The 26,817-nt window shown below is 40.2% G+C and overlaps 1 long non-coding RNA gene across 6 annotated transcripts; it reads right to left on the reverse strand.

Annotated features, from left to right (window-relative positions):
• Positions 1 to 263: 263 nt before the first annotated feature.
• LOC134554611 (uncharacterized) lies at positions 264 to 26,817 on the reverse strand. 6 transcript variants are annotated; one of them, XR_010081289.1, is made up of 9 exons: positions 26,273 to 26,817; positions 17,294 to 17,524; positions 16,249 to 16,345; positions 14,555 to 14,694; positions 12,994 to 13,384; positions 11,654 to 12,206; positions 7,800 to 7,866; positions 4,547 to 4,641; positions 264 to 680 (listed from the first exon to the last, which is right to left on the reverse strand). It is a non-coding gene; the product is annotated as an uncharacterized LOC134554611 (long non-coding RNA). The 6 variants fall into 6 exon arrangements; XR_010081288.1 differs by lacking the exon at positions 7,800 to 7,866 and having other exon boundaries at positions 4,547 to 4,660; XR_010081290.1 differs by lacking the exon at positions 7,800 to 7,866 and having other exon boundaries at positions 4,547 to 4,660; positions 26,256 to 26,817.

Consider the following 26,817-nt stretch of genomic DNA (forward strand, 5'->3'; position numbering starts at 1 on the left):
CCCCCATCTGGAACTGGGTGACTGTAGTGACCCACAGAAAGACATAGAGCTGGCTTTCATGGGCTGGAACAGTTTATCTGAAATGCTTTTACTCTAATGAATAATGTTTTACTTAAAGCAGTTGTCCAGTCTTTTAATTACCTCTTTCATTACTTCCTAGGGAACCAACTGCAAGCCAAATCACATTCATTGAATTTAAATTGCTTGGATCTGAGAGGCTTTTTCTTCTGGGCTTTTCAGAGGTCTGGTACGGGCTGTGGAAGTTATCTGGTAAGAAGAAATTGGGTGTGTTTTCCAGGAACCATACCTTCAGATTACTGTGGCTCTTTTACACTTGATCATTAGATGAAGGCAGAAGAATCAAATGTAGGATTCAGCTTGATACTTGTGCGTAAGCAAGGTCTTCAATAGTGAGTCTTTCCATTGTAAATGGACATTTTATTTTGTTTTTATGAAATCTCCTGTACCTTCATTCTCTCCTCAGCTACAGTCTCCTCTCCAAATTGCTGTTGATCTCAAATCTCATCAGTGTGCACGGTTCCTCCTCCTCAATGGCAAGTGGCTGATCAGTTTCTGGATGCTGAGTTTGAATTCAATGACTGCAAAAAACAGAGAGATCTTCTGTCTGAAGACAGACATTTGGAGGGCTCTTCAGTCTCTTGTTGCTGAAGTGATGGAATCTGGATAAATAAAATAAAAATTTAAAAAGGCAAAGACACTTCACTATTTACCTGCACAAATAGTGAAAAAGGTGCCTGAAGGAAAGGACTTGTACTCCTGTGATGTGACTGCAGAGGAGGAGCAGGAGGGTCAGAAGAGGCAGCAGGAAGTATCAACTCTTCCTCATCATAAAAGAAAGCAAAGCTTAAGTTCTCAGGAACAGTGAAAAGATTCTTGATGATCTTATATGAAAAGTGGGAGAATAAGTAAGTAAAAGTGCTGGTGTCTTGAAAGGTTCTCCGGCAGCAGCCCCTGCTACTTAGCCTCATGCTATGCCATTAACATGGAAAACTTGCAGCACATTGTGTGGCACTGCACTGGCAGAAGACAACCTCCCAGCAGCTGCCCCTGCAGCCAAGGATCAGCTCTCTGATTCTGGTGAGCTGACTAACATCCCCAGCCCAGCAGGAGCCCCTTTCTGAAGGAAGGGAGAGCAGCAGGGAGCAGCAGCAAGGCTGCCATCAGGAAACATAAGCCATCAGCTGCTGCCATGTGATGCCTGTTAGTGAGCTTGGAAGCTGGCAATGGCCTTTTCTGTATCTCACAGCCAGCAAAATAAGTGGGGTTTGGAGCAGATCTGAACCTCTTTGCATGAGGCACACAGTGATTTAGGCGATTTTATTAAATTTTTTCAGGTATCCCACTCACAAGCAAAATTCGTGCCTTAAATACAGTTTGTCTCTCAGTCACATGCAGTTCTTGCAGATTTCAGGACTGCAATTCTGAGTGCTGGTGAAAAAAAACTTGGCTTACAGAACAATAACACCATCACCATTCAGTGGTAAATCATTACAAGAGGCTGACATGACCCTTCACTGGGTCATGGCTCTGAAACAGGGCATTAAACGTTTCTCACTGTTCACTTGAATTAACAAAAGAAAGGGAGAATGCAGAGGCTTAAGTTAACAATAGCTGAAATCGTTCTTAGTTATATAGACCCAGATCCACAACTGTGTAGGCACTTGGCTCTGATGAAATCTCTGTGATATAAGTGTGATGGACCAATCTGTAGAGTTATGCTATCATGTCTGACAGGAATTCTTACTCCTCTCCATGTGCAAACTGAAAGCCATGCTAGGGAAATAAAAAGCTCCCCTGTGGACTATAATGATAACAAAGAAAAGAGATTGGCCCTGAGGCATTTGCCCCTCCAAATGATTGCTCATTTGAAGTACTGTATTGACAGAGTTCCCTCACTCCCCACGTAGAAACCTCAGGTCAGACCTTATTTTCAAAAGTGAACTGGAGGTTGTTTTAAAAGGTGAGCTCTGAGATGACTTTATTGCCTGAAGCCTGAGAAAACACAGGCTTGCAAACCCTGCCATAGTGCTTTCTTAAGCAGAGACAGCTCTTGTTTCCCAAAGCATGATGTGGTTGGTCTCCCTGAATGCAAGTTAAAACAGAAATCTAGCTCTGAGAAAAGAAATTGCATTAGCATAATTAGAAGTGTTCAGAGACCCTTTTCTGGTTCTCTAGGTACATGAGAGGACAGAGTAGAAAACAGAAAGCAGAAAAATTCCTGTATGCTGCAGACAGGAGGGTGTTCAGCTTCTGGGTAATATGCTACATTGTTCCCTGAATAAGAAAAAGGTGGAAGATGCTGTTTATTTGCAGCAGAGGAAAGCAGTGGCATGAATTTTCCTTTCCCAGATACTTAATTGCACACCAGCAAGAACCAACTCAGTTGGACGGTTCTCAAAACTGTGCAACTCCCAAGACTTATCTACAGAGGTCGTCTATCTCCTTACTATCACACCCTCGGAGATGGAAAAGATCTGCTTCTTTTTTCAATTCTTTTCAAGGGCGAAGTTGCCAACTCCCATAGACCTATGGGAGAAATTAAAGTTGTCATTTTTAGTCTCTCAAATGTCAGTGAGAGTTAAGGAAAAGGCTGGTTTGTTTACAGACATTTTTAGCTTGATGGTGGAGAATAGCCAGCATTAAAAAGTTCATCTTTCCTACTCATTCTCACATCCCATGATGAAAATTGAAATAAAATAGATTTATCTCCAGGAAGATATGTAAGATTTTGTCAAATGAGCTCAGTATCCAGGTCATTAAGATGTCCTCAATGACTGCTGGTGACAGCAAAAATTCATGAAGAATGCATGTGCTTTGAGCATATCCAGAGAGAGATGAGCACATAAGTTTAGAAATTGTGCTTTACAGCCTGCTGGAGCATGAGCTGCCCTTTTCAGTGTCACAGTGACAAATCCACTGCATAACCCCCACTGGGTTATGCCAAGACATCTGAACACTGAAAATCCCAGCACAGAACATCAGCTCTCAGTAACTGGCATAAGGGAAGAATTCTCTGAGCCTCAGAGGCTGGCTAAAGGCAGCCCTGCAACCCAAAGAAGCACCTGCCCATCCTTTTTGCAATCTGTGTGATCTGAACGCTGAGCTCCAGCTTAGATAATTTAACTGAATAAATATTTCATCAGCTATTTTTCTTAGAGGAGGGATGACCTGTCCCAGCTCACAGGGAGGGCAGTGAAAGATGACACTAATCTAAGCAATGCCATTCTCTAGAAGTTGGGGTGGAAGAGGGCACTAGCAGATGGATTGGGAACCTCATTAAGTCCTTATTCAGAATTTTACTCCCTTTTAAAAAAATACCATCAGAAGCTGATTTTAAGTCACTTAAGGAAGAAACTGCAAGAAAAAAAGCAAGACTGAAAGTGTTGTATTATTCTAAAGGAATATTGGTTAATTTTGGTTCATTAATGCCTTTTATTTTGAAGGACTGCTAAGTCTATAAGAGTTGAGATACAGCCTGTGCACCAGAATCCTTTCACCTGCTGACCCAATGCAACAGTTTGACTGCATTCATCTACTACAAATGACGCTTTAAGCTTAGAAGTAAGGAAATTTATTTGCCATGATGGAAACTCCAATCAGGAGTCCATGGACACAATCCTCTCCATTGGTGCCTCTTATAGCAATCCAAAGACACCCAGGTGTGAGACATTACTGTTCTATGTCCAGAAATTACTAAGAAACTATAGAATCCACCAGAAAAAAAAAGAGATGTTGCTTACTGAACAATTCAGGTTGTTTAAATTCCATCCTGAATCCTTCTTGGAGACCTGCCAGAATCTCTTGATATCACAGTTACTCAAAATGTTTGTGTAGAGGAAAAGATACTGGAGTATGATATACATAGTGCTTGCTTACAATACAAACAATATATGTTTTGTAAGCAAGGTTTCCTCATGATGATTGAATGATTAAACTAAGAGAAGAAGCAGATGCAACAGATATAAACTATATATTTTAGAGGCTGAGACATCCTGCACTCACCCTGCCTTGTGCACTGAAGTTACTGTGACAGATTGAAGATTCTTTTGCAAAGAGAAGATCCTGATCCAAGCAATGAGGAAGCTGAAGGCTGAAGCAGCAATTATCTTTAGGGGTAGTAGGTTTTTACTTGACTGGCAGATTGCAGCATCCTTCCATCCAAGTGCTTCCATAGGGAGAGATTTTCATGCAGTGCTTTCACATTCCACCTGCATTGTCCCTCTCAGGCTTTACCAGTAAATGAACTAGCTGAATTAGCTATTTTTAAGGAACTCAGAGCAATTCCACTTATAATGGGACTCTGAAGTCTTGGCTTTACCCTCCTGCTGTGCTTCTTGATTCTGGGATGATTTGGTTGTCTTGATACCGATACGAGTTTTGGATGCAACACATTTCTTGTTTTCTTAAATAAGGATTTCCACAGAACTAAGAGTTAGCTAATCAAAATCCTCATCAGGCATACTTGCTCGTTTGAACTGTATGTTGGGTACTTAGTTATGTACCTTGCACACACATACATTGATACCTTTGCAGTCTTGGTCCCATGATGATCCTCCCCAGTTGTGCTGCTTGAGCCCATTGTGAAATAGAGAAAAACCATGGCAGAAGGAGCTCTCTCTTCTGCAGGAAGACAACAGCACTGAAAAACAGAGAAAAATACAGCTGCATCAGCAGAACTTGACTGCCCAAATTTCCAAAACCTTTTCACCATGGCCATTTTCACAAGACTGATTCCTGAGGGTTCTTGCATACAATACAAAGCTATTTTTGCAACAGATTTTTGTCATAACAAGGATATAGACAAAAACAAGCTTATCTCCTTGATCACTAGCGGAATTTAGTTTCAGCACAAAGACTGAAAGAATGCAGATCTCTTCACTGGGAACAAGGGATTTTTTTTTTTATCGGCCAATTAGTTTTATTAACAATAACAGTTTAAAAAATTATATTTTGTTATAAACAATATATAGTATATATAACAAGATAGAGAATATAGAAATAATATTTAATAATATGTATTATTAAGGTATTGTATTAGATATTATTATTATTGGTAGATATGATATGATGATATGATATATGATATGATGACATGATATGCAACATTGTTGTTGTTATTACTATTATTAGTGGTGGCAGTGGTCGGTTGGTTTCTTTTCTCCTTTTTTAAATGACAATGCATCAAGAAAAAGCAAAGGTATGGAAAGACACAAAATAAGGGCTTGGTGGATGTTCTGCTTTCTTTCACATATGATAAATAGGCAAGTTTACTGGGAAAGGCTTTGCTGAGTGAGAAACAACTAAAGAGCTTTGGAGTCTTGGGTTATGTGTGTATTTAAGTGGTATTTAAGTGGTTCATCCAGAGTGTGGGGATCTGCAGAGGCTCATGGTGCTCTGACAGGCTCATGCCTTGTCGAGTTTGGGATTCACACTTCACTCCAGTGTCACACCAAGCCTTTGGAAACTCTGCCTATACAAGGAATGCAGCGCAACAGCCCCTGTCCCTGGTTCTAGATCCTCTGGGAGGACTTTTGCAACACTGTTGTTGATGTCTGTGGGAGCAGGATCATGCCCTGTGACCTCGCCAAGTTTCCTATGCTTTTCATTCTCCCCTCATTTAAAAGTCACTTATGAGATTTTACTCAAACTTTCCAAATAATTTTACTTTTAAATATAAGCAAGCCTGGGAAAATTTCTTCTCATAATGGGAAATTTGGTAAAGTTTTATCTCTGTGGAAAAAAGTACCGGAACAAGAAGGTATAACGCAAGCTGCTGTAAACCTTCACTCTTGTGTTTGTGTTAGCAACTGTTGTAATGACAAAAACAAAGGAACAAGGAACTATTGGAGAAGGATACTTCCAGATAAGGAGGAGGACATCATGAGGAAGTCATTTCTACTTTTCATGAGCTGGGATTTGGAAAGCAAGAATATACATTTATTTGTTAGCCAGGTGGGAAAGCATTTTGACTGGCTGTGATGAGGTATATGCACAGCACACGCACAGGAACAGGAGGAACTGGAGGCAGTGACATGAGAGGTTTTTTTTCCATTGCTATGCACCTTGTTTGCATAGGTAGCTGTCAGCCTGCTGGGTAATTCCTACAGGCATTGGTTGGGCACAAGGTAAAATTAAAGCCCCATTTTTGATCTCCAAACACTAAGATGTTCAGGTTCTTAGGGCACAACATTTTGGCTAATATAAATAGCCTTGGAGATAATAGTCAGTATTTCATCTCCACCTGGGGAAATTCAATGGTTATTTGAAGAACTTTTTTTCGTTTTATTTTGTTCTACTTTCCGGAGAAGGACCTAATCCTGCTGTAGCATTTATTTAATATAACTCTTTTAAAGTGACTTCTTGCAGTTTTCATGTTCATTTGAGAATTTAAAATGTTAAAGAAAACAGTGTAGAGCCTTTTATTCTTTTTGTCACCATGAGAAAAAAAATCATTAGATTTAGAATTTCAAATGAGAAGATATATCAAGGACAAAATAGGCCACTAGTCTAAAGAAAAAGGATGTGATACTTACGCTCTTGGAAGAACTGTGGAAAAAACTAAAAACATTCCTCATACACAAACCCTTTAAGGCATTATGAAGAGATCTTTAAAAATTCATCTGAATTTAATTCAGACTTTCAAATTCCAGCCTGAGGTAACTTGGATTTCTTTGTTAAGTACATTTAAACAAAACTCTTTTTCTGTTCTCCTAAACTAACAAGAACGAGAAAAAAATATTAGAAATGTGTAATTGCAAATTCTTTTGACCTTAAAGGTCTTCAGCTCTGTTTTTAAAGAAAATCTAGCTATTGCTCTTCTCCAAAATTGAAAATTGAGAAAATGACAGGCTCTCCAAGAACAGTGGCTTTTATAAATGGATGACCTTCTCAGCATTACTTTTTTCTTGCTAACTTGGACTTTTTTTTCATCCAGGACCAAATAGAGCGAAGGGAACTGAAGCTGTTATTCCGGCCCTGTGAGCTCTCTTTCCCTGGATTGCCACAGTGCCTAGAGGGAATTTTGCACACTGGCTGCAGGCCACTGCAAAGTCCTGGGGCCCCCAGGCAGTCATGGTCTCCCTCCTGCTCCACAAAGCTGTGGTGGGATGGGGAGTGGGGTGACAATCCCAAACTCCTGCTCTCACATTTCCAAGCCATCAGTGCAGGCACTGAGTTCTGCTCCATCTGTCCCATCAAAGCTGCAAGCCTTCCCCTCTCCAAATAACCAGCAGAACACTTCAACATGCTGCAGTGTGAAAAGCACATCCTCCCAAGGATTCAAAGGGCCTGTTCATCATCTCCATGTGATGGCTGCAGTCTAATCTCAGCCTGCATCCTTCTGCCCAGGAGGAAAGCTTTATGATGAGATTTCCAGACCAGAGAAGTTATGTCGCCTAATTTTGACTGTCAAATATTGTTTGTTGCTCCAGTCCTGTGCTTCATCATAATGTCATAGCCAAAATCAAGAGCTCAGAGATAAAGAAAGGAGACAGTGTCTGAAGAGGTGGTTTTCCTCAAATCTTGCTCTGCCTGCATCTCTCCATCATACCTATCTGATGGACAGACCCAAAACAGACCTGATCTGGTTCAGAATTAGAAGCCAATGGCTCAAGCATCTCCACCTGTTCATTCCCAGAGGGAAGTGGAAATCTAGCAGCAATCAGTCTTCTGCTTCAAACCAAGGAGGAATGGTGACTTTGATGGGACTACAGCTGGCTTCAATTAAAATGTTTACTCTGTTATTTGAATTTGATATTGTCCCTCCTTTTGCTGCATACCAAACTTCCACTGAATCCCACTTGCCCTGGATCCTTTCTGGACAGTTTTCTCAGCTGGAGCCAAGGCCTGGCAGTAGAAATGCAAAAGGATTTGTTTAATTACCTTTGCCAGTATATTACAACACATTAACCCAACAGACAAAAATATTTTTAAAAAATTATTATAAAGTGGTATCTCCCAACATTTTTCCTTTGATTTCAACTAATGGATATCATTATTTGAATTGATTCTTATTATTGTAGGACTTTCTGTTATTTGCCGAACATATTTGACTTGAAATCCTAGAATATTGCTTATGGGCTTTTTATGAGTCCTTTTGTATCCTAGTTCTTGAAAGCTTTCAAAGAATTTTGGTTTTCAAATGACTCAAAAAAATCATTTTTTCCTACAAGATGTACGAAAAAATCTTCTTACGTAGTCCTTTTTCTGTGTTTAACGATGTTATTTTTATTTTCTTAAGAATAAAATAAAGAGTGTTTTAAATATATATATATTAATATAAGTGTCTTTAGTTGCATGGAGGTAGAACCTAAGCTTTATAGCTTTATTTGCTTTTTAAGCAAATAAGCTTTACCAACCCAAAACTTCTTTTTCCTGCTGTTTTGTATGTGACAGTTGCAAATCCTTGATGAAAGAGCATAAGAAACTAGAAATAGAGACAGTGAGAGCCTCTTTGGCATCTCATCCCCAGAGTTTGTGTTACAGCTTTCTGTGGGAATATATACCAGAGAGATGAACAAATCTGTGCTTTATTCTGTCACCATCCATTGGGAAACCTCTTCATTAATTTAAGAATGTCAGAGAGGTTCAGAAGACTGGAAGGAAATCTTTGGAGGGATTTTATCAGATGTGCAGCAAAGCTGTTTTATCATACCAAGAACTGCATGCTGCTTTATATTTGATGTCTTGAATAATAAAGATACACACATTACAGGCAGTTTGTTCACAGTGTGACAGTGTGACCAGACCACGCACACATAGACACGTTTATCATAACTGCTTGAGCAGAAGACTTTTTTTTAATTGAAGGTGTGTTTGGATTACAAGCAAAATTTACTTTCTTTTTCATAAAGTACAAATTGAAGCTGAAATGTTTCAACATTCGACAACTTTTAAAAGTACTAATGAGGAAACAGACCCAAAAAAATGAAAAGTAGTAGTTATATAAGCCATATATTGCACAAAAATTCTAAGCTAAACTTTAATAAACAAGGAATTAATTCAAAATAAAGAAATGGCTGCTCTTAAGGTGAAAGTCAATACAATAAGGATTACTGTGATATTACTTAAATAAATAATAACCAATCCATATTTATGGATAGACTAATTAAGACACTGAAAGATGTGTGATACTAAACAGAAAATAGAAAATTAGATCAAGGAGTGTCTGAGAAAAGATTTCCGAATAATTAACTGATTTGAAACTAACCCAAAATTCCTTTTATTTTGTTAGTATTGTTGTTTGTTGTTGCTATTATTTTTATTTTATTTTTAATGCTTTCCACTCAATTTGTGCTAAACTCATACATGAAGTCTTCTGAGAGGAAGTGCTACTGGTCTATTTTAGAATGGCATGAATAAACCCATGGAGCTGCCATTTGGGGGACCGTAGAAGACTAGCAGTTATTTCTCCCTAAATGCTGATGGGACTTTAGGTCTCCCACTCCTTTGTGAGCCACCTCTGGAAGAACAGCATTCCCATCATGTGCACAAACCCTGCACACTCAGGTAACTGGGAGCAAAGCAGCATCTGCCAGCTCCTAATGGTTTGCAAGTGTGAGGATGTTATTTGTCTGGGGAAGTGCCATTGAGGGAGTGCAGGTGCACTTTATGTTTCTTTATATTCATGCAGTACATTTAGACAACACTGAGGACCCTGTCTCATTACAGCAGTGAAGTTGTTACACTTGAGAACAGTTGTTGAACAAAGTGTGTGACCCAAGACCAGATGTACAGAAAAATGTACCCAGGTCCTCCAAGACATCTCCGAGGCACTGCCTCACACAGAGATTTCTCATTCCTGTTTGCTCAAAAATCTTCAGAAATGAAGCTCTGAAGCGTGTCTAAATGCTGGTCCAGGACATGGGAGCTGCTGAACACAAGAGCAGAACCAGAATATTCCTGCCCAACCCAGAGAATCATCTCAGAGCAGGATGTCCATCTGCAGCATCTCACCCAAGCCTTCCCATTTCTCACTGTTCTCATCAAGAATCAGGCTCTAACCCTGGCTATATTCAGAGCAGGCAGGGTGAGATGTTGAATCTGGGCCTGGGTGCTTTTGTATTCCTGGACAAGGGTACAGGATGACAAAAACTGTCCTCTTTTCTCTCATTTCACCTATGAGAAGAGAAGGCATTCAGACAATTCCCTTCCGTGAGCTACACATCTTGAAGAGGAAGCGAGCTCCTTCTCAGCCACACATCTGACATCTGAGCTGCTGGCAGATAAAATTAAGTCCACATTTACCTACTCAGTGTTTCTACCAGCATATTACAGTTGCCCAACAGGGTGTGGGTTTGTAACTCTCATTTTTTCCTTACACATTTTACCGACAACTGGGTGCCTAATTCAGGAAGCTAGAAGCACATGAATAAGGTTAAACAAATTAATTTATGGGGCCCTACCTACAGATCATTCACTGCTTTCCTAATGTTCTAGCAGCACCAGAATTAGTCTGTTTCCACTGATTTTAGGGCAGGAGTTTGGAGTTCAACTACAAAAACTGCTTGTAATCACAGCACTTCACTGTGCTGATCATGCACTCATTACTAGAGCCAAAAAGTCTGCACTTGACAAGGCCCATCAGCTGGCCCTGTTAAGCCAAGATCCCTGCAGAAGACCTGTTCAGAGTGAGGTCAAGTAGTGGCCTCAGATAGCACCACAATATTCTGAGTTCTTTAATTCCTACCCCATAAAACGTAATTGTGCAAGGGAACTGCATGTCCAAGATAGCTCTCGGCCTTCTGAAAAAAGGTCTCAGTGAGAAAACCAAGAGTCCCTTCAGTGGAATTACATTTGAAAATGGAAGCACAGCAAGGCAATTTGCCTCAGTAACTGATTTCTGATGTCTGTAACTAGAAACATCAATACTTTAGCAGCCATTGCTTTAGACAATTGGAAATTAGGATGATTCTTTCACAGAAACTGGTGTAAAGGCTGACTCAGCCTGGATTTCCACACTGTGGGTTCCTTTTTAGTGTCAAACTGAAAAGACTTGTGGAAGGATTTTCTACCCATGAATCAGAGGAAATAATTCATTATTGAGTTCAACCCAGAAAAAAATCTATTGCAAAAGCAAAGAAGAGGTAGGGGACTGTGTTTAATGTGAGCAGAGGTTGCTCAAAGTTTGTTTAAAAAAGAAAAGCTTAAACTGTTCTGGCCCTTCCAACCATTAAAAGTTCATTAGCATTGCCAAGGCAGCCTGAAAACTTGAGGGTGCACGGTGTCTTAATTTGGTTATGTCTGCACACTTTTGGCAAGCTATGTTATCTCTTAGCAACTTACTCCGGTATCATTTATTATCATTTCAGAGTGGAAAACACTGCAGACACTGGCAACGTGTGAAGCAGTGTGAGTTCTAGAGTGAATTTTTCATACATGTATGAACTTTTCCATCAGATTTTAGTACGTGGAAGCTCAAATCCTTATCCTTCCCTAGGACTTTGATAGAGAGGCTGAGAAACCTTGCAGACCGCAGACTCTTTCTTAAAGCATAGAGAATTCCCTTAGCAGAATAAATCATTATTATTAAAATGCAGGTAATCAGCAACATAGCCTCTAAGGAAACCACAATGTTAGAAAATACGTTCAAAGTACTCTAAAACTGACACACTTACTGCTCTTACAATCTTACCTTTTGAGGCAGCAGAGCAGAAGTGCAGACACTAGGCTAGGTAGTGGTTTCTCTTCTTAGAAGTATTCAGGGCTGCAATAGAGTAAGGTTTTCTTCCTTGTGCAGCCTTCTTCCTGCAGTGTGCAGCTGTGACAATGCCAACATATCTCCTGCACAGAGGGAGGCCTGGAGAAGCTGGGTGCAGAGTGCTGCCACTCACCCAAAACCAGGGCTGTGCTCCTGGGAGTTTCAGTGGACACTCAGAGCAGCCTCAGCAAGGAGTGATGGGAACAGTCAGTACTGTTCCCTCTGTTCTCCTTTTCTATTGCTTTATTATTCACCTCTACCTTACACTATCATTTGCAGATTTGCAGTTTGGCCTGGGGGACTCTGTCTTGCTGCCTTGCAAGTTAATGAAATTTTGCACATTGACAATTTCTCCTCTTTTGGCCACTGAGATCTGTAATACACGAATGTGGATTTACCCAGAGCGAGGAGGCAGCCAGAGGTCAGTGTCCTCAGCGCTCGCTCTTCTTGCAGCACCATCTGCTTAAATCACGTCACAGGGAAGGGGCTGTGCAGAGTAATAGTGGCTTTTGTCAATAATGAAGGTGCACAGGTGTCCCCATATGAGGAGCTAGAGCAGAGCATACATGAATCTGCACAGTCTGGCTTAGGATCAGGGGTCCTTTCTTATAGTCCCAATAACTCCCTGGATTTTGTTTTGCTGGCATTTCACTGAAGACCCCTTGATCATCCTTGGCATTTCAAATGTAAAACAAATGGTGTTGCAAAAAACTCAAGAATAAATCACTCTCCATATACAAGTGACATAAAATTTAACAAGTCACAGCTGAAGAATAATTTGCACTAAAAAGAATTCTCTGTTCTTTTTTTTATGAACATTAACTGCATGACTGTTAAAGTCATATTATACTTAAAGTAAATATTATTAAATTATTTGTTATTTCTTTATACAGCATTATCTTTTCTATCTGCAATGAAGTCACTGTGTTTTCCCCTTATAATTTCCCCTTCCTCTCATATTCAAGAGAAATCTGAGAGCATCTAAGAGAATTTGCTTAACTGTAGGTTTAACTCCAGCAATTTTTCAATCTGTCTGCCTCCATCTTAGTATTTATAAAACATTAACCATGCTAGACTGTAGATTCAGTTCATGCATTTTTGGACCCTACATTTTTCAAATTAAGGAATACAATAAACAAAAATACTTTAACAGTTTCTTTTTCCTATAATTCCTGTCATTTTGCTAGCTGTCACAAAATAAATCCTCCCACAGAAACTGAAGTAGAAGTAAGACAAAATTCCACCAAGCATAACCCAAGGGTAGTGGATGTTACCATTGCCAAACAGAGCAGACACTCTTTGCAGTGAAATGCAGCTTTATAGATGCTGTAGGTCTCTGATGTTGTGGTGATGAGAGCAGACCTTGCTGTAGTAATGCTGATAAAATATACTGAGAACACAGGAAAAAAAAAATTTAGTACAGGGTGACCCCCAGTACATCAGTGCAGGGTTTTAAAGCTCACTGAAGACCTTTGAAATCAATGACCACTGCAGCAAGCTGAGGACTGGTCACTCCCAGGGCTATTGCAGAGAAATTTCAGTCCAGCCTGGCTGATGGCTCCCGTGTGGTCCTGTCTAAGTTGTCTCCAGTGGGTCCTGGCTGCTTTTGCCAGCCTGGTCTCAGGAGCAGTCCTGTCTTCGTGCACTGCTGTCTACATTGTCCTCCTGAAAAAAAGATTTCTGGACCATTTTGGCAAAGCTGCTTAGCATTGATTTTCTCAAAACTAAGAAAGGAAATGAACAAATCCTTCAGACTTTTCAGCGCTAGAATCCTGTATTTTCTGGCCTTCCTCCTAAACCACAAGGAATAAATTCTTTATGGTAAGTGGTGTAAAATGCTAGCACAGGTTGCCCACATACATGGTAGATGCCCCATCCATGGAAACATTCCAGGTCAGGATGGACAGGGCTGTGAGCAACCTGATCTGGTTGGAGATGCTGCTGTTCACTGCAGGGGGGTTGGACTGGGTGGCCTTTAAAGGTCCCTTCCAACCCAAAGTATTCTGTGGTTCTCTAGCATGCTCCTTTGAGTGTCCCAAAGGCTGCATCCTCTGGTCTAAATGAGCACACATTCCATGTGCACTGCAGCTTTACACGAATCCAGCAGGGACAGAGGATGGGCCAAGTTCCATGTGGGAGTTATAATGTTATGCTCGAGGGGATATGGCAACATCCAGATTTACATCAATGTTCTCAGTGTTATTCAAATTCTGCAAAAGCAGGATTTATTCATTTATTTTGTGGGGAGATGCCTAACAAAATCAGGCTTTTAGATGAAATTTTATATTGAAGCATCATTATTGCATCTCTAAAGAACAGCTCTCATTAAGTGAAAGAGTGAACGGACAGATGCCCTAATAATAGCTTGATTTGAAGTGCAAAGTGGGTTGAAGTACTCAGCATGCTATCTTCTAATCAGGAATGAAGGTTTTAATGCAAGGCTTCCTGACAATCACAATTTTGTAATGCTTACATAAATGGCTCTGTAGATGTGTGTATGTTTTTCTAATTTACTGCGTGGGTAAAGGAATGTATTTCCTGGTGATGCAAAATAGGGTCTGACTACAAATGCAGCAAGGGCTCTCTGCACCTGTGAAAAAATTTAGATGATCACATCAGAAAGCCCCCTCATTTACAGAAATATCTCATAGTCTGGAGCATTCCAGCACTCCAACTGCCTGCACCCTGAAGTAGCCTCCTTGCACCTTGAACTCTTAGGGACAGCTCATGTAAAAGATCCCAGGAGTTCAAGTTGCCTCTGACTTTGTGTCCTCAGAAGACAGTCAGAGGCACAGAAAGAACACACACTAAGCAGATGTTCTTCATCTCACTTACCTTTAAACACACTTTCTCTTCCCCACCCCTCTCTAGATAACTGAAAGTTTTCTAGGAAGTTTTTGCAAAGACTGTAGCCAAAACAAGAAATGATCGACGGTTCTTCCATCAGTCACATTTAGTTGCACTGTGAGGCCTTTCTGAAAAACAAGAAAAGAGAAAAAAATTGCTCTTCATTATATTGTGCCAGTGAAACAATCAATAACAATGGGGAAAATAAGATAGATACTGCATCCTGAAGTATTTTCAAGCTCCATTTCTGCTAGGTTGATCAAAGACCATTCCAGAAGTCCTGTCCATCTTAATTCACTAATATTCTAGAGGTCCTCTAAGGATGAAAGGAGCAAGATACATGCCAAGTGGTCTTACCTGTCAGAGTTCAGGGCATCCCTCTGGCTGCCCTGCATGGTCTGAGACCCTGGCAGGGGGGTTGGAGACCCTGGCACAGAGCCCAAAATGACACTGTCTTTGCCCTCAGTCCATGGGAGAAACTGCCAACCTTGTATGAAGAATAACAAGCCACAGGAGTTTGATATAAATAGTAGTTAATTTATCACAGGGTGCAAATGTAGAATTTGGGGTTTTTAGAATGGAGTCAGAGAAGGCAAGATGGAGGAATCAGGGTGTGACCCTGTCTTTCTTCCTTCTTGTTCTTGTCCTCCATCTTCTGCTGCGGTAGGTCACAGGGGATTGGTTTAGAATAGAAGTGACATGTCTAACATAGGTAGTAGATATTGGTAATTAATTGTAAATAAAAAATATGTTGTGCACGATGGCTGGGTCAGAGAAAAGGCACAAAAGGTCCCAGCCCTCCCGACCTGGGAGGAGTTGTCTCATGCCCTTGCTGCAGCAAGGACCTTGGCAGGGCGCTGAAAGAACTGAGAGATAAGAAATAATAAACAACTTTGAGAAACCTGAATTGGAGAACTCCAACATTTTCTTCTGCTTGTGGCACAAGCTTTCAAGGAAAAAAGACTCTTAACCAACATATCTCGGGAAAACCAACCCGAGACTTACCACTGAAGTAGCTCAAGAAAAATCTGTGGCAACTCCACGATACTTCTTCTGGTTAATGATTAGTCAAGAGGAGAAGTCTGGCTGCACATTCTTTGATCCATGAACAAATTTGTAGTAATTGGGGTCATGCTATTCCTGTAGCTAATGCATTTTAAAAGGCCAAAGTCAGTAACCCCTGAGTAATCAGGGCTGTTGCTGGGCAAATGGCACGTTTTGGAGCAATGACATTATATGAACTATGTGGGGTGAAATCCAGAGGTGAATGTTTGTAGGAACAAATAAGAGCTAAAACTTGGGATAAACCATGACAAGTTTAGTCCAAAATCCCAGATCTGGATTATTGCTCACCACTAACTTGAGTTCAGGAAGAACCCCCTGGAGAAGTCACATCTGAAGTCACTCCAAGCCATGAAGTGAAGCCACATGGCAGCAGTGGGACCATTTCTGCCAACACATGAGGAGAAGGAGACTGCTACTAATCCAAACCTCTCCTCGAGGAGTGAAAGGCTGGTTTTGGTGAAGTCTGGAAGGAGAAGGGAAGAAGGAAGTACCACATTTGGTCCCAAACTAATGTACCAGTTCAGGATGTCCCCCTGGGCACAGAGTTGAACTTCAACACCTCCAAAAAAGTAATTGCAAGAGTAACCAGGACAAGGTTTCCAGCACCAATGGCTTACCTGCAACTCTCTGCTGAAGGACATGCTGCAGAGAAGAGCAAGGAAATCATCCAAAGTAATCCTGCCAAAGAACAATTGCATCCCCAAAAATATAGTTCTACAATGAAAATAATCATGCTCTTGTTAAGAGATTTAATCAATCCATCCCAGCAAGGCATTATCAACATGAAACAGCACACATTACCATCATTCCTATCCACAGACCTTGTTTTCCTAAATACTTGAGAGATATATGAAATGGTGCAAGAGCCCCTTTCATAGATTACCAAAAAAAGTCACCTCTTCTCAAGGATTAGTAACTAGCTATACTAAGGAGAAATTGCAGCAGCCAAGAATCGTCTCATTCTCCCAAGTCCTATTCACAGTAAAGATGATATTGTATGGAAATTTAACTTGTATAATTATTACCATATGCTGTCTCAAAGGGTTCCAATGCACTTTGGAAATAGTACAATATCGGCTCAGGTACAAGCCAAACCATGGCCCCTCTGCATCTGCACAGAAATCCCTGTGGCTTTTCCTCACTGCTCAGACACAGCCCTGGCTGGAAGTGGTCTGGAGCACTGGCAAGGAGACAGGGCCACGTTTCCTGCAGAGGACCACTGCTCCAGGGCCCTGATGCACTTGGACCCTGCAGCACTCTCTGCCTGCTGTGTCACAGCAGGTGAGCACACACTCCAACAAGCCATTCCCATCTCTCACCACATGACAACTAACTACTGCTCTGTGGGTAGCCACTCCACTACCCAGGATTTAAGGCACATGATTTAAGCTGCTCAACATTTATTTTTTTCAGGGCCTGCAGCAGAGCTCTATTTCTTCATCTCACATAATTCTCACTATTCTGGAAATTTTCAGGCAGAAGGCAGATGCCTGAGGAAATATCACTGCATGATATGCAGTGAAGTGAAGATGGAATACTGTATACATAAATACTTAGAAACATAAACACATAATGTAGGAGATGCTTCATTCCTTGTGTACAGCTCATTGACTGACAATAAGTTATTGATCTATTATACTTTGAAAGCATCTTTTTACTTACATAAATTGTCCCCTTCTGACTGAACACCATCTATTTTCCCCAGTGAATACAGGCTGTGGTTGAAAGCAGAATGGATCATCCTGGGCCCATCGCTGCCCTGGTCCTTAGCAGTGGTTGTGTTTTGCTGTGGACTTTGCCTCAGAAAACTGGTGCCAAATGGGACTGGTTTAGAGCAGCCCATATTCTTCTCTCTCCTCCTCTCTGCTGGTAGATTGACCTGCTGACATTCACCTATGAAGGAGACGATAAAGACCCCTCAGGTTACAAATTACTCCCACAACTTTCATTTCCATCTCCCTGGGTTTTAGCATCAGCACTGAAATGATAGTGGTTGAGATTTGACTTTACACACAGAAGGACCGACCAAAGTAAGGTCATTGTTCCCTCATTTTCCTTAATAGAACTAATTTGAAGGTAGAAAAAAAATCCCACGTCTGAATAGTTAATATTCATAAGAGGTTTAGTCTTATTTCAACAACCTTGAATAAATGATAGAGAATGTGATAGCACTGTGGTCGCAGCTTATTCTAATGATCAAAGCACTTCATCATTGGGGAATAAATGTTCTACCTAAGCAAAAAAAAAAAAAGCTAATCCCCGAACAAATTTATTACTTAGAAGAAAAATTCACTTAAAATTGTCCCATTAACTCTGTAAAAAAAAAAAAGTAGGTGGTTTATATTGTATCATAGATTTTCGAACTACCCTGCAGTATATTTGGCTGAAACAACTTGAGTGAGAACTGGGAATAAACATTAGTTTCTGCAGTTTGAATATCACTGTGGAATTTTCCCAGCTGTACAGTGCAGTACACAGTACACCCTGTTCACAGCAGTTTGCAAGCTCCTTCCCTCTGAGATGACACAAGAGCTGGGAAAGGAACTGACCTTCGGTTTAATTTACGACTCAAATTGATCTGTCTTCTCCATGTCAAAACCTTTGGTTTTTTGACCTACCAACACAAACAAACCCTTTTTACATTACTCAGCCCTGATACCTGCAGCTCCCGAGTGAAGTCACTATTCCTCTACCTGAGGACAGCATGCTTGGCAGATTTTTCACATCCTGGCAGGTCCTTTAGGCTCCATTCCCACCTTAACAAGAATTTTAAAGCCCTTTGTTCCAGAGAATCCCTTTGCCAGTGAATCCCAAATGATGCTCAAAAACCATGCACTGTCCTCAGCCTCCCAAGATACACCTCCAAATCTCCTCCTAGGAGCAAGCATCTTACAGTGTTCCAGTCACAGAGCCTTGGAGATTAGATTTGCTTTTCTACTTCTGTTTATACAGGGCTGACATCTCCTCTGGAAATGCCCCATTCCTCTATTTCTGAACATGCCTGCAGCACCTGGCACTGGAGTGGTTCCCCTCACATCTCACCTGGATTTCTGTTATCCATAGTGAGACGGACAGTAAATTTTTATTTTTAATTTAATACATCATATTTTGTGAAGGGGAAAGCTTTGCTACTGGAAAAGAATGGCAGGAGGATAATGTCTGAGCTGACTAGTGCAAATTTCTAATCACTTGCAAAATTAAAAAGTAAAGGTACAGTTACGAATTTTAATCCCTCTTATGTATTGGGACTAAATTGATCCCATTTTTTATATAAAATGGGGGGATAAAAACCCTACAGATAAGAAATGCTTACAATTCTACAACTCTAGCCAAGATTTTTTTAATAAGAGGATGGATACATGGATTTTACATGAGATTTTTGCTGTAGGAAAGATGGATTAGAAAGCTTTCAGGGCAGGACTCCTTCATTCTCGGTATGTAGAGCACATACAACATGACCATGAACCCCATAGCAATATAATATGCTAGTGAAACATTCTGGAACTGAGGACAAAATGAAATTATTCATTGTTGAGATGTACAGAATTTCCATAGTGCAGAAGACACAATGCACAGCTCTTTACCACTCTTTTTCTAATCTAACCAAGCAGCTGCCATGCTATTAATTTAAACTTACATCATATATTCCAGTTGATTTTATTATCTGTGTTGTTACTGATGATGATCTAACCTCCACTGTGTTTCTCTAGGATGAAAATATGGAAAGAGAGGAGCTGATACCCATGAGAACAAAGATAAATTAGTGGAAATAAATTATCCAGTTTCATGTATCAAAGTTTATTGGAAATAAAAGGAAGAACATTTATCAAAAGGTCTGGAGAACACGTGATCCTTGACTGTCAGCCTGTATTCATTTACAGAAGATTTATCATTCTCAGGGGCTTCATACATTTTTACAGTCATTTGACTAGATAGTCATTAATCATTGTACATTTTCAAGATCCTAACAAAACTACAAATTCAAAAAGTAATAATTAAAACCTTTTAAATTGTATCCTTATGAGTCTTGATTCATAGAGGCACCTGGGGACATGCATAGCTGTTAACAGGTTTGCTTATCTAGCTGATTGGAGTTAATAATCTATCTGAAAATCATCTGTACCTTTCAATTTCATTACATAAAAGCAAGCTGGATCAAAAGAATGACTGAATTCATGACTTCCTTTTCACTGATTTTAATTGACTCTCTGGTGCTTTCAATAAGAGCAAATAGTGTGACCACCCAACTCACAGACTGAGCAGCAGCCCCAGAAAATTAACAGTAAAAGGGGATGATTTCTGTACACAGAGAAAGGGAACAAGCTGGGGTCCTGCTAACTCGGAAAAGAAATAAGAATATACCTAGAGCTGCACCAGACCTAATGGGAACTGTTTTTAAAATGTTTCCCAAGCATCCTTCCCTGGCTGTAATCAGAGGTAGGATACAGAGCTCAGGAGACCTCATTGACTTGTTTGTCTGCCTGCAGCCATCATTCCTGCAGAAATCCACAGTTCTGTTTCTGCACTGACCCAAGAATTAATCAAGAAATGTTCTTCTCGACAATAAGCTTCTTAACGGATTTGTAATAAATTCTGAAGAACAATGGGAAAAGTTGCTGTGGTGATATTGTTATTTTTTAAAGCATTTTCTGTATTCTTCCTCTTGGATGTTTATGAAGTGTGAAACCATCCCACCAACATTTGACTTCTTTCAGCACTATCTTCCCTGATTCTCAGTCCAAGAAAACAGGAAAAAATATCATACATTATTATAAACATGATGCAAATTATAATCATTGCAGAAATTTGGAAAAAAAAAAGGAAGCTGTTCTGTGCCCATGAATAAAAGGCCTTTATTATAATTAGTTTGCAGTGTAGAGAAGAAGCAAAAAATAGAAAAACAGAAAAAAAATACAACACAGGAGCTCAGAAACTAACAAAAAGACACAGCATGTAATGGTGCTTATAGGCCAAAATCTTTGCAAAAGGGATTTTTTTTTCCTGAGCAGAAAGAATTGGTGCATTCCTGAATTTTGTGTTAGGATGCCAGGTAAAAGCTGCTCATCCATCTGTTCTTTTTCATGTGTGGTGAGGTACCTGAGGAGAACAGCACTGGCCTCACTAGAATCCTGTCTGTTGGAAGAGGCAGCTAAGAACCTGGGCACCCAAAAATCGCTAAACCTGAAGCAAATTTTAGGCTTTCCAGAAGAAGTTATTTCATGTCAAAGATAATTATGCATGAATCAGCTTATAGTTCTCAGATGTTCATTGGAAATTCATGCCTGTGCTTGTCAGGCCAAGGCAAATGAGAAGCATTTCGTGCAGTTTGGAAAAGCCACTTCCCAGAAAACTTCTGATTACCCCATTTGCCACATCACACCTGGCACAGACATTCTCCTGAGCCAAAGGGCAGCAATATGAAAGGAATTCCTTTCCTTTTCAGATTTTTTTTAGTTATCTAAGGCGCATGGACAGAATTCTCTACACCTAAACTGTTCCAGATCCTGTAAGAAGGAACACAGAGTGCAAACTCAATGGTTTTCAACTTTGTATATGTAATTACCCTATTTCCCAGTTTCATTGCTCTGCTTGATGGCAATTACAATACAAACACCACTTAGCTGCCTTTCTGGCATTACAGAGAGCCAACTTTTGACTGATTTTTTGATTAATTACATTTGTATGCTGAAGCCTAAAATTAGTTAAAGATTTTCAAAAACATATCTTTCTGTCAGAAAAAGTGCCAGATTCAATTTCTTTCATTGATTTCAGTAAAATGGAGTATCAAAAATGGAAACAGAGCATGGGACTTCTTGTACAATAATAAACCAAATTATGCAAATATAAATTCAGCGATAATACTGGAACAGCTGAGATACAAAGTAATAGATTTTCAAAAATACTATTCTTGGTAATTCAAGATAAAAGTGACCTTTTTTTCTGATTCTCTCAGGAAAGCAGACATCTAGTCCCTTTTAGCTCTCTTAATGCAAAGTTTATCAAGACTCAATGATATTAAAGTTCTTACATTCATTACCATCCTCACACTACCTGGGATTGTTTGAAAAGCAAAGCCACTGCAAATAACACACTGGTACCCTAGAGTGAGACACAAATGCACCAGACTCTTAGAAATCATTTAGCCTCAAGTCAGAAAAAGAAGAAGGGAATAGCTCAAATACTTTAAAAGATCTCACCAATATCTCACCAGTTATCCCTCCTTTGGTCTATTTTGAAATATATATCCATGTTTAATAAATATTCAAGTATGTAATTTGCTTTGTGCACAAGTAATTGTGTGGAAATCTATCCATGGAGTCAGAGTGATATATAAAATTATACATTACACATTGAGAAATCTATTCTAGACTATCTTAACAGTGTTTACAAATGTATTTCTAAAATATCTGGTACATCCAAGCCCTCATCTCAATGGGAGGAAGAAGGAACTACAGGTGACAAATACAGTCTGCTTAAAAAATGTTGGTTTAAACCTGCAATTCTCCTTTGTGAGTATGCAGATACTAATTTCTGCATTTAGGGTTTGTGCTTTCCTTTTAGATTCTGTATTTGTCACTGACCTTGAGTTCAACAAGAATTATTTCTGCCTATCCAAAATCTGAGCTGTGACAGCTTTACTGCCCATGTTCTGTTCCTGTAGAATCTCTCTATGCTAAGCTGCTGACAGATACAAGGATGAAAAAACCTCAGATTTGCAAAAGTCAATTACTTGATATTCTTTACATTCTCTTTTGCATAACCCTATTGCACTGCTGTCAGTTTTTTACCAGCCCTTACCATATTTTCTTTCCAAGCAAATGTAATTTTCAAGGAACACATCCAACTGACAAATGTGGAAAATGAAACACACTGTCCAAAGAACAAGGTCAGCAATGTTATGAGCTTCATGTATTTTGCCTTAACTGCACTACCAGGCACCACCTGGGCTCTCAAGGAACCCTAACAGCACTTCCATTCCTGACACATTTTTCACTTGTGTTGGGTCCTTTTGTCATCTGGGCAGAATTTTCTTTGCAATTAAGCACAGCAAAAATTCTCACAAAACACTAATCAGAGAGGCAGTGATGTCTGGTGGTATAATCCTTCTAGACTGAACTGAGAAGGATTTCTGCTGCTAAAGGCAGTCTCTGGAGAGACCACTCAGTGTCTTTTACAATCCATTCATACCATTGCCTGACTGCACTGGAAGTGAATTCACATATACCACTCAAAATATTTGGCAATTCTCCCCAGCAGGATCCTTAACAGCCAGGTTGTGATGGTGCTTAATCACCCTGCTGTGTATCTGGTTTGGGCACAAAGCATCTCTGCTTCCAGCTCAGAAAGGAAATTTAAAAAGTAATTTTAAAAAAAGTGTTTGTACTTAAGGAGAAGCAAAACTCTAACTATGGTGCTGTCTTTCCTGTTCAGTTCATAATGAGAGGTACGGAGTTTAAACAGAAGGAAATTTGAGAATTCAAATAGTTTGCCAAGAGCTCTCTGCAAACACATTGTTCCTCATAGCAATGACAATACAGCACACAAACACCTTGAGGAAATGCAGAAGCACCAGCTGTCACGAAATACAGAATCACAGAATTTTTTAGGTTGGAAAAGACTTTTAAGACCATTAAGTCCAATTGCTTATCCAGCACTCCCAAGTCCAACAAAAGCCATGTCCCTCAGCGCCACATTTACACACCTTAAAGATACCTCCAGGGATGGTCACACTACCACTCCCCTGGGCAGCCCGTTCCAGGGCTTGACAATGCTTTCAGAGAAGAAATTTTTCCTAACAGCCAATCTAAAGCTCCCCTGGTGCATCTTGTGGCCATTTCCTTTTATCCTACCACTTGTTATTTGGGAGAAGAGACCAATCCCCACATCATTGCAACCTCCTTTCAGGGCAGTACATGGGGCATCACATCAGAAAAATTATTTATCAGAAAAGCAGTTCAGGAAAAGAAAATATTCCTGCCAACATAGCAGAGAAATAGTTTAGGTGCAGGAAGGGTTCCTTTGCAGGTGGAGCCCTGGACACAAACTGAGACCCACATTAAGTCTCTTGGCCTTGCCAGTATCCTTCTTGTGTTAGAATCTTTGTGGATCAGGCTTTTCTGTGTAGCAAAATTAGGACATTACATCAAATATTCCCCGGGAAAATGTCACTCTGTGGCCTCTCTACTGAACCTGCTCAATCATTTACACACAACAGCACCGGTTTCAAAGCAGGATCTGAGACAATGCTTAGCCACCAGAGACAGGGAGGTTTTTATTTTCAGTTTATTTTGGCCACAGTTTATGTGTGCTTTTGTGCATTGAAAGTTACAATCCTTGGACAAGGCATTTCACCAAATATATTAAGGATCTGACCCATCCCTTATTGAATGGTGGCAGAACTCCCACTGACACCATGAAAACAGGCTTAAGCACTAATCTTTTATGCAAACCACGAATACATTTTTTTTCAGCTCCTAAACTGCAAACACCACCGAGATCACTGCATTTTTCAGCTTTATCTTGTTTTAAATGTGCCTACTGTTGGGTTTGCTACAGCTTTTATTAGGAGAGGAAATGGAAGTGTGGCACTGATGCTTTTTTTAATTATGAGAAAAATCATGAGTTCATCCTGACACTAACAGCGATTACTGCATAAGTTATGACCAAAGAGGTTGCAGACAAAACCTCATTTTTTTTGCAAAGAAATTTAGAGGACAGCATTAGGAGTGTTATGGAGAATAAAGCAGGATAGTATAGTGCTAAAGGGAAAAATGGGCTCGATTGTACCTAAAGGAAATGAGCCCAAGTTCATTTTACTTCAGTGATGTTACTGCACTTTACCTTTGGCCCATCTACTAATTGCTCAAATTATGAGTAGCAACAAGATTGGAACATTTTATGTTTAAGTGATTTTGTTTACAAAAAATATTGTCTGGACTTTGAAAGTCTGTAACAATCTGAGTTCATACCTATCTTATTCAAACTGCGAGCAATTTAGCATAAATACTAAGTTCTGCCTGGGAAAGTATGAAAAGGGATTGAAAGATTTAGATCTCTTTAGAAAGTCTCTTGAAATGATACATACACCTTAAAATGAAATAGGGCTTGAGGTAGGACTGTGAAACCAGCTATAAATCTGGAATGATTTCTGGGAAATTATTATAAATGTTCGACTTGAAGTTTTTCCCTGGACTTTTCACTGCATTAAAAGCAAAGGTGAGGTTTTTTTTGTTTTCTGCAGTTGTGAAAACTTGAGAAATAGAGACTGATAGCAAAGAGATGAAAGAAGCTGATTTTTCATTTTAAAAGTACTACATTTAAATACAGCTGATGTTCAAGTTACTCATCAAGTCGTGTTCTATTTCATTTGCTGAAATTTATTCTGAATTTTTACTTTATCTAATGAAGCATCAGCTGAATTTTCCTGGCAAAAGACAGAAATCTTCACAGCATATAAGCAACCCATCCCTGCTGCCTGGGAGCAATACGTGCTCTGCAGCATATGGACACATCCCACGGCAGCCACAGCCTTCTCACATTTATGACCATGGAGACAGTGAGAAACACTCAAGGAAGCAGAATTTGCCAAGTTCTGTGATGATACTTGGAAGAGCAAAACAGTCAAAAACAGGAAAACACCTGCCAGATGTCTATGGCTGACAGTGTCCTGAGATTGCCCTACTTATGACTTACACCAGACTTCTGCATCACTGCTCAGGGCAGGAGCTTGATTCCATTTGACAGTCAGGTTATGGGGGTTTGTTCCTGTCCTCTGACAGATTTTCCCATCTTCATCCCACTTTGCCTTGCGGCTCTGATTTTCAGCTGAGCAGCCTCAGGTACCCCAGGTACATCCATGACTCTCTGAGGAAGGATGAAAGCTCATGTCAAAAGGCACTGAGTACCTCTGTGCCATGGCTTCTAGGTTCTCAAACACCCCAGAAATGGGACACAGGGTAAGTGCTGTGGTACTGCCACCCCTCACCTTTCCCAAAAACAGAGAAGCCGTCTCAACAGAATGTTTCCTTGGCATAAAGGAAAAATGAAGTCACTTGCTTGTGCCCTTTCTTTTCTCTTTCACTGTACTTTTTGGATAGGTCAAGAGCCTTCTGTAGCTTTTGAAAAGCCTGTTTCTGGGCCTTTAATTAAGCACCTGGGTCTTTTCCTAGGAAAGGAAAATCATAAAAACTGTTCTTCAGCATCTTTTATGCCTCTTGAAAATACATCTTTATGTCTATGAGTGCTCTTCCATAACTTTTTGCATCGGGACAGAAGGGAGCTTCTCTGGACAGGCTATAAATGCACAGTGAAACTCGGAACATGTTTGTGTAAAGCCAGGTCATCAATGTTAGCACTTGGTCAACTCATTTCTGAAAAGAAAGTAAGAGGAAATACCAACCCAGTGCTAAAATTTTCAACATTAATGTCTGATTCTGGTATGATACCAGGAAAACCATTCACTGGTATTCCCTTAGAACAAAATCATCAGGGAGAGTGAAAAAGCCTGTAGTGTATCTGAAAAAGGATAGCACAGCTTTGTTTTCGGTTGAGTCAGTACAGTAATGAACCCTAGCTCAGAAAACACTCCACACCCTTATTTAAACAAAAACAGAGAAGGTCCAACCTGTGTAGGAACTGCACCTGTTCAGCTGTGGCCACAGCAGACTGGGAGGCACTCGTGCAGCCCAGCAAGACTGAGAGAAGCATCCTGGTTCTCCTCCTCCTGGCGTGTCCCTGAAATGTCACAGGAGCAGGGATCTTCCTGGTGGCCCCAGCATTTCCTCCAAGGATGAAGGCAACACAAGCACGTGGCATGTGACCTTGGCAGCGTTGTTTGCCTTACGCATCCTGTTTCTAAAGGCTTGGATTCAGTGCCGAGACCCAATGTCCTTAGGGTATTTTCTTACTGGAAGGGAAAGTTTATGCATATTTTAGGAAAATATGTTTTTGATTGGTTTGCTTGTTGTTCCTCTTTCAGTGTCTATTTTTTCCAAGTGTCAGAAGAATAAGACCTAGGTTTCCAAGGGTCCTACTACTGCACCAAACATGATCCAGGTACAGAGAGAAGAAAACAGTGTATCCTCAGCAGCTTTCCCCATACATAGCTCACTATGTTCTCTGCAGCAGGTGAACAAAAAGCCTGTGGGAAATGATTTGCTGATAAGGCAATAGCATTTCTCTTCCTT

Source organism: Prinia subflava, chromosome 9, assembly GCF_021018805.1.
Source record: "Prinia subflava isolate CZ2003 ecotype Zambia chromosome 9, Cam_Psub_1.2, whole genome shotgun sequence".
Taxonomy (NCBI): Eukaryota; Metazoa; Chordata; class Aves; order Passeriformes; family Cisticolidae; genus Prinia; species Prinia subflava.